The sequence below is a fragment of the Ruditapes philippinarum genome, unplaced genomic scaffold, assembly GCF_026571515.1.
Source record: "Ruditapes philippinarum isolate M1 unplaced genomic scaffold, ASM2657151v2 ctg1882_1_1_1_1, whole genome shotgun sequence".
Taxonomy (NCBI): Eukaryota; Metazoa; Mollusca; class Bivalvia; order Venerida; family Veneridae; genus Ruditapes; species Ruditapes philippinarum.
This window is the reverse complement of record NW_026865725.1, coordinates 115,274-123,978: the sequence shown is the minus strand read 5'-3', so window position 1 is coordinate 123,978 and position 8,705 is coordinate 115,274.

Below are 8,705 nucleotides of genomic sequence, written 5' to 3'. Positions count from 1 at the left end.
TTTTTCTACAGTACAAGATGTGTACAATTTTAGTGCAGATATACACATATGAATGTATGTTGTGTTAGATAGCTCTGTGCAAACACATGGAGCAAATAAACAGCCTGTAATCCATTATAATTCTCATTTAATTTCACTTTCTTGTGATCAAACGGAATTATTCTGCTTTTCCACTTAACACAACTATTTCGATATTAATATCCCGCAAGTCCTAAGTCTGGTGAAATTAAAATCTTCAAAGAGGAGATCGTCGAAATCAATGAAAGGAAAACAAATTGCACGTTTGTCGCATCATTAGTTATACAAATAGAGAAAAACGAAATCCATGAAGAACGCCCAGAATTGCAAAATTCAAAAGAAAGAAAAACAAAGAAAAAAGAATAAAAGAATAAACAACAAGAAGAAAACCTCCATAATGATACTTAACCAAACTTTCAATTTCTGAAACAATTAGAAAACAATTTACTTATTTTTCGTTAAACAACTAATTCATCATTAAAATACATCAACAGGTATGTTTGCGCCGCAAGATACATAATGTGAAGACGATTCGGATGATAAGATACCGTTATCCTATTTACCTGAATTTTCTTCTGTGTCAGTGGTACAAACACTTTTTGTAATGTGAGGCTGTAAATCATGATGTCAACAATGTTGTTATCATTAGCTTTTGTAGATTTGACTGATAAGCTGAAAGTGTTGAAACTCTTCAAACATGTGTTGTGAGAAAGATGGTTAACAATGTCTAAATAATAACTAGTTTGAACAAGATCAGATATTAGATAGAAAAATAAATATTCATAAATGACAATTTGTTCTTTTTTCTGTTGATATACAAAAACTTAGAATGAATCGTTTAAAAATTTCAAACTTTCGCAAAAGCATAACCGTTAAAAATTGTCTGTGTAGCTTATGAAACGCCGATGTATCTACCAAGCAGCCCTAATCGTACAATTTAATTATTATTGATTTTTATTTTAATTCTGTAACTGGCAAATAGATTTATTCAAATGACTAATTTCTAACCAAGCTTATGCATCACGAGTTTGCAGGTGTACTCGAACGCTAATTCGTCTAGATGTCGATTGTAATTTAGAACAGTGTTCAAACCTTTAACGTTTTTTATACACCTGGTAGCCTCATATAATTCTCATTCACTTCTCGTTGATTTAATTATGATCAAACAAACTTCTTCTTTCAAACCACTTACACCAGTTATTTGTTCTGAATGTTTATTACAGGGTATGTCTAAGCCATTTTGCAGTAAGTTGAATATTTTTCTACAGACGCTTGTAATCTAGATTTTTTTAATTTTCTTATGTTTTAGTCATAGAAGAAAAATATCAATGTGTGAATATTTGTACTTTCCTGTTTTAAAGTATTGATTAGATCAGAAAACTTAAAATATACAAATTGTGGTTGAAACATAACATTTCTTTTTATGTTTTTAGCTTGAAATTGTATGGTTTTATAATTTTCAAACTCAGAGATGTTAATGAAATGGAAAGAACAAAATTAAATGGAATTATCTTTTAACAAAATTATACAATTACTATTGTGCAATCACTTTGTAGAAGATGCTAAACTATGATATATTTTATAATAAAAAAACTCATTCGAGTAATATTAATATTATCGTTCTGCAATATGGCCTAATGGAAATCTGGTATATTAATGACATATTTATAAGATAACATAAATCTCACAATATCTTATACTGAAGTGTAATGATACAGACTTTCATTATAAAGGTGTCATAAAAGAGACATTGAACAGAGACATTGAACAGTTCACACCTGTCTCTGCCCTCTTTTGTAGCACTCTTCTGAGAGATCTGTATATAAGTCGGATAAGAAGTGCTTGTAAACAGTAATTATAATACTGTATCAAATTATCCACCCATGCCACGAAACGGTTGAGCGCAGTTTGTTGGTATATTGTTTTTAGTTGTTTTTTTTTCAGATTCTGTGTAATTCTGAACACAAACATGTTTATATCATTCAGATGTTATGTGTTTACCAATTTTATAATTATTGATTGTAAAACATACGCAACTAATGTGTTGTTGAACGTTTCTAGTCTTTAGGGATCAATCATTCTAACACATAAGTGTTTATGATCAAATACCGCTTAAGCCGGTGCTAGGTTGTGTGAGAGATGGTACACGTACATGATCTCAAATGAATAGATATATAATTATGATAACATTATTTTGATTTCTATTTTAGATATAAAAAGGCAACCAAACGTTTACTAGTCAGAACAATAATCACACTGAGTCTGCAAGTTTCATATAATAATGTTGTTTTCCTTGCTTCCGATGTATAACCTCTTTGCCAGATTTTTGTACACAAATAGCACTAAAGATTTATCGGCCATGTGACACATGCTTCCGGTAATTGTGTCTAATAATTGTAAATATACCAATGTAGTGAAATGTCGATGTCTAAACTCGCACTTTCTGCGTATTGAAATTGTGTAAAGGTGTTCACTTTGCTTTTTAAATTCTGGCATTGCTACCATCAGACAACCGTCAATTAGCATTCCGAGATAAAACATCAGTGCGAAACATATCACAAACTTTGGATCATCTCTTAGAAATGATGATAAATCTTAAGTTTTATCACAAAATAAAGTCCCAGTGGTAAATCAGCTTCTATCTGACAGATCAGACTTCTTTCTTAGAATTTTAACTTCAAAAAAATTATATTTAATTGCACAATTAACAAAAGGCTGATGTAGGATGAAATGCAAAATTATTGCTCTTATCTAAGGGTTTTGAATGTGGATTTCTCGTCTAAGTAAATAATAGAAGAAAATATTTGCAAAACTAGCGTTAAAATGTAATAAATTAATATAATTCCGGTATTAATACAAACATGGGTCCAGTACTTTATTTAATGAAACAAAAGCAGATTTGATTTTGAAGTTGACTTGAGAAGAATGTTTTACAGCAGTATAATTGCATTTATGAAAAAAATGCTATGTCACCTAATTAATACGACATTAAATGCATGTAGTAGGAACAGTAGTATTTTTCCTACTATACAATTGAGCTCTTTATATTGCAAGAGTTTCTAGTGAATTTTGAGGTCAAGGTCATATCTAAGCCTTTCAAATGAAAGATAATATGCAGATGTGTCTAATGTTTATATACAAAGGCAATAGTAAACTAATTTTGGTATGTTTTGTATAACATTGCTGTATTAAACTTTGAAATACAGTGAGTTGTTTTACTTAAATTCTTTTTCAATAAGCCATTACATACTTCTGAAAACACAAAAACACATGTAGGTCACTCATCATTATATACCTGATGTGAAATATAATGTCTTTATAATGTGCTCAGATCATTTTTATTTGTTTGGGTCGTCAGACCAAACAAATAATGGTAGCGGAATTTCAGACCCTGATGCTGTTAATTGCAAATGCCGAAAGTAGTCCGCTTTTTTGAAGCGGTTACATCCCTTTATATGTACACTAACGCCGAAAAATTCAGGGGAGATCACTGAGTAAAGATTGTCAAATGACAGGCGCATTAATTTTTAAGCAAAATAGTTCCCGAATGGTCGAAGATTTCTAATATTGTTTTATTCTTTATAGATATACATGCTTATAGTAAGCTCCATGATTATTTACATCTTTGTTAAACAACAGGTTTAGCGTCGAAATAATAAGAGTTACAAACCCACTGCGGTATACAGTACCCCGGATATTGCTCGATATTATGAGGACTTTCATCCCATTTCGCGACTTTGAACGGGGAACGAAGGTAAGTTCAGCGACGATATTTTCCAAACTAATGGCTATTTCATTTATCTCAACTGGTTTTATATATCTAGAGGTATTTTTGTAGCTCTAAAAGACGTAAAAGTATTAAAGGTATTTGTAAAATTGATTAAACTACCCCTAAACGACCCGCTGCTCACTAGAAAATACTGACCGCGATACTGTAGAATCGTTAGAAATTATTATATTACCAATATAAAAAAAAATGAATCGAGCAATTTTTTTATTCACAATCCAAGTATGCTTTGTCCAAATTTCAGGCAAAAAGTGTGAAAGTACAAAAAGATACAGGCCAAAAAAGATACAAGAAAGTGTACCGAGTATTGATTTTAAGTGTACTGAGTATTGCAAAATAGCCCAACTTTAGTGTACAGTGTATTGCAAAACAGAATGAGCACATTAGTATGGAAAATCGATATTTTTGTCTAATTTTCACGTCTGTTTATCGATTCCATTTCATTTTGCTGATAATGTACTGTTTATATGATATTTATTCAAATATTCAGATTCAACAATGCATTTTTAGTTTTATTACTGTTCTTTTCTTACGGGCAAATACAGAGATTTAATTTCCCATTTGATTGCAAATCACAATATGGATGAAATAAAGTGTGTGCAGGGTCGGAAGCAGGGTCGGGAGCAGGGTGGAACCATCAAAATTGACGGTAAAAATCTTTAAAAACATGTCTCAAGAAACTGTGATCAAGGAGACCCATTTAGATGACATTAATAATAGTTTTTTACAGGGCAAGTTTGCTTTAAGAAACATATCGACACACTTAGTAAAATATTGGCCCGAGGGCTTATGCCGTCCAAACATGCCGGTATCGTCTTAACCTTTTACTGCATGAGCATATTGCGAAAAAAGCCTGTTTTCATTGATTTAAGCCTCTTGTTACAAGTTCAAACTGCTATGAAACTATAAAAAAAATGTTCCAATACTGATCAAACTGGGCACAAATGTTGGCTGGACCATAGCCTGTGGAAAAGCATGCTCAATTTTAAATTTCCAGTTACTATGGCAACAGGGGGACGTCTCAAAAATGCCAAAACTCTCTATTTTGCGTTGTTTTTTCCCATCAAAACTGATTTCAAGGTGCAGCAACTTCTTAATTGATTGAGATAAAGTCTAAGGTTTTCGGGCGTTGATTACACCGTTCGTTTAAATCGATCTGAGGCCATTTTAGCCCCCCCCCTCACAAGTCCCAAATCTTCTCGGCGATTAGAGGGGCTACTGCCCCACATCAAAACCCCAAACAGAAGGGAGCACATCCCCCCCTGTGGCATCCCCTTGATGTACCTTTTTAATGGGAGGGGGTGGCGCCGAAAAAGTGATCACTCTTTTGAACAACATTTCTCAAACTCAAAATTTCTGAATAGCGCATGTTTTACACTATTTGAGGCCTCAAAACGGGTGGGGTGTAAAGCCTTCAAAACACTCCTTTATGAAGTAAAAGGTTATAAGGAACATAACCCTTTTATTTCATCTGCTGCCCTTTATCATAATCTTATCAAAATCCATTATTCGTTTTTTTAGCTGTACCCGCTCGGAAGTCATACGGTAACTCATTGCTAATGACGTAACAAATTTCACGTGCAGACGGTCTGCCGTTGCTAGAGTGCAGGTACAAAATGACCGAAAGTTACCTTTATATGGATTTTTGGCATAGTAGGAAGTCGGTTGATATTAGATATTGGCACACTTGCTCAATACCGTCTAATATTGACAATCTTGAGGCAGCATTAATGCACCTTGGATACTTTTTTACGATTTAAAGTAAGATATGCAATTATTATTAACAACTTCTGGAAAGGTTGATCCTTCGATAGCAACGAAAACTTTTTAAACACAGAAAATTGCCGAGTTCGATCGACTGAGATTTTTCATGAGCAGGAATGAAAATCTGGATTATTCGCAGATGTTTCCAGTAAAGTACCTCCGAACTCTGCATATTCTGCACATATAGTGTAAATAAGTATACACAATAAGAAATATTTAAAAATACTCTGTGTTTACTACTTGCATTTGCTTTATATTGATAACCAATACTCGTTACACTAAAAAGCAATACTCATGACACCGGCGGGCAACTCCAACGCAATACTCGGTACACTGACATATGTATTTATTCTCAAAATGCACTGTCATCTGAGGTTCTATTGTCGATTGAACATTTACAACATAAACATTATCATCATTGTCACATTTCACTAGATTCAAGTTTTCCTTTTAAGGAAGTATATGCACAAAAACATCAAATTTGACTGATCCGAGCTCATTTATCACGTGAGCAAAGAGACGAATTTTACTTCCTAATTACATTTCAAAGCTATTTAATTCTCATCATTTTTATACGCCCGTTTGAAAAACGGGACGTATTATAGGAACGCCCCTGGCGGGCGGGCGGGCGGGCGGCGTCCAATTTTGTCCGGAGCATATCTCCTACATGTATGGAGGGATTTTAATGAAACTTCATAGAAATGTTCACCACTATGAGGAGCAGTGTCGCACACATGAACCAGGTCTCTAGGTCAAAGGTCAAGGTCACACTTAGAGCTCATTGAAAAATGCTTGTCCGGAGCAAAACTTCCACATGCATAGAGGGATTTCAATATTACTTGGCACAAATGTTCACCATTGTGAGGCGGAGTATCGCGCGCAAGATTCAGGTCCTTGCGGCCAAGGTCAAGGTCACACATAGAGGTCAAAGTTCAGATAAAAATATGAAGATGTGTATATGGACCATTTAGTCATCATTTATTGAGGGATTGTAACACAAATGGTCATTATCAAGACTATGGCTGTGATACATATAATTTAGGTCAATATATACAAGGTCAAGGTCACTAAAGATGATGAAATATCCAGATTTTGTCCGGAGGCATATCTCCTACACGCATGGAGGGATTTTAATGAAATTTCATAGAAATGTTCACCATTATGAGAAGCCATGTCACGCACATGAACCAGGTCTCTGGGTCAAAGGTCAAGGTCACACTTAGAGCTCATTGAAAAACGCTTGTCCGGAGCAAAACTTCCACATGCATAGAGGGATTTCAATATAACTTGGCACAAATGTTCACCATTGTGAGGCGGAGTGTCGCGCACAAAATTCAGGTCCCTGCAGCCAAGGTCAAGGTCACACATAGAGGTCAAAGTTTAGATAAAAATATGAAGATGTGTATAGGGACGATTTAATCATCATTTATAGAGGGATTGTAACACAAATGGTCATTATCATGACTACTGCTGTGACACATGTACTTTAGGTCAATATATGCAAGGTCAAGGTCACTAAAGATGGTGAAATATCCAGATTTTGTCTGGAGCATATCTCCTACATTTATGGAAGAATTTTTATAATACTTTATGGAAATGTTCACCACCATGATATGTATTGCTCCATGCATGATCCAGGTCTCCAGGTCAAAGGTCAAGGTCACACTTAGAGCTCATTGAAAAACGCTTGTCCGGAGCAAAACTTCTACATTCATAGGGGGATTTCAATATAACTTGGCACAAATGTTCACCATTGTGAGGCTGAGTGTCGCACGCAAAATTCAGATCCCTGCGACCAAAGTCAAGGTTACACATAGAGGTCAAAGTTCAGATAAAAATTTGAAGATGTGTATACGGACCATTTAGTCATCAGTTATTGATGGATTGTAGCACAAATGGTAACTATCATGACTACAGGTGTGACACATTTAATTTAGGTTAATATTTGCAAGGTCAAGGTAAATGGAGATGATTAAATATCCAGATGTTGTCCGGAGCATATTTTCTACATGCATGGAGGAATTTTAATGTTACTTTATAGAATGGTTCACCACCATGAGACGTAGTGCCCTGCACATGAACCAAGTCTCTAGGTCAAAGGTGAAGGTCACAGTTAGAGCTCATAGAAAAACACTTGTCTGGAGCAAAACTTCTACATGCATAGAGGGATTTCAATATAATTTGGCACAAATGTTCATCATTGTGAGGCTGAGTGCCGTGCATAAAATTCAGGTCCCTGCGACCAAGGTCAAGGTCACACATCCTGTGCATATCTTCCCTACTGATTTGTTTTAAGGTTCATTTAACAACACAGTGCCAAGAATAAAAACTTGCTTGCTAGATAACACTTATCCATAATGCCCCCATCTCCATCTAAAGCTTTCGTAAACGGGCGTATTTTGTGACTATGGCACCCTTGTTGGGTTTTCAGCAACTAGAGAAATTATCGAAGTATTTGTTTTTCTATAAAATTTATATCAAACCAATTTAAAATGACTAAATATCGTCACTGAACTTACCTTCTTTTCTCGTTCAAAGTCGCGAAATGGGATGAAAGCCCTCATAATATCGAGCAATATCCGGGGTACGGTATACCGCAGTGAAACCCTAATTTAAAATAATATGGTTTTCTTCAGGCCGGTAACATATAACATCACCGTGGCCGAGGGGTTTGCATGCTCGCTTAGGAATCGAGATGTCTGGAGTTCAAATCCCAGTTAAGGCAACAAATTTTTTTATTGTTTATGTAAAATAAACATTGAATTGAATATCAGTGTTGCAATTAGTCTTATAGTCAATTTACTACAGTTAAAACACCGGAAAGCATTGGTGGCACTATACAAAAACAAATTGGTTTATAATCCCACAACCTTCACCTTTCTGACATTCTGAGACCCAAACAAATTCAGCGCCTTCTGTGCTTTGATTCTTGAAAGTGGTCATGAGCTCAAAAAATTTCATAATATTCTCCGAAAAGGAAACATCTCTCTTTCTTGATATCATGACCTAAAGACAAACTCCGAGTTAGTAAATCTTTGTTGAGAAAAAGTGCATAACATATACACATGTATGAAACACTTTCCAACATTTCCCTCACATTATTTAACTCATAAGCTGGACTATTTGTTTTAGCTAT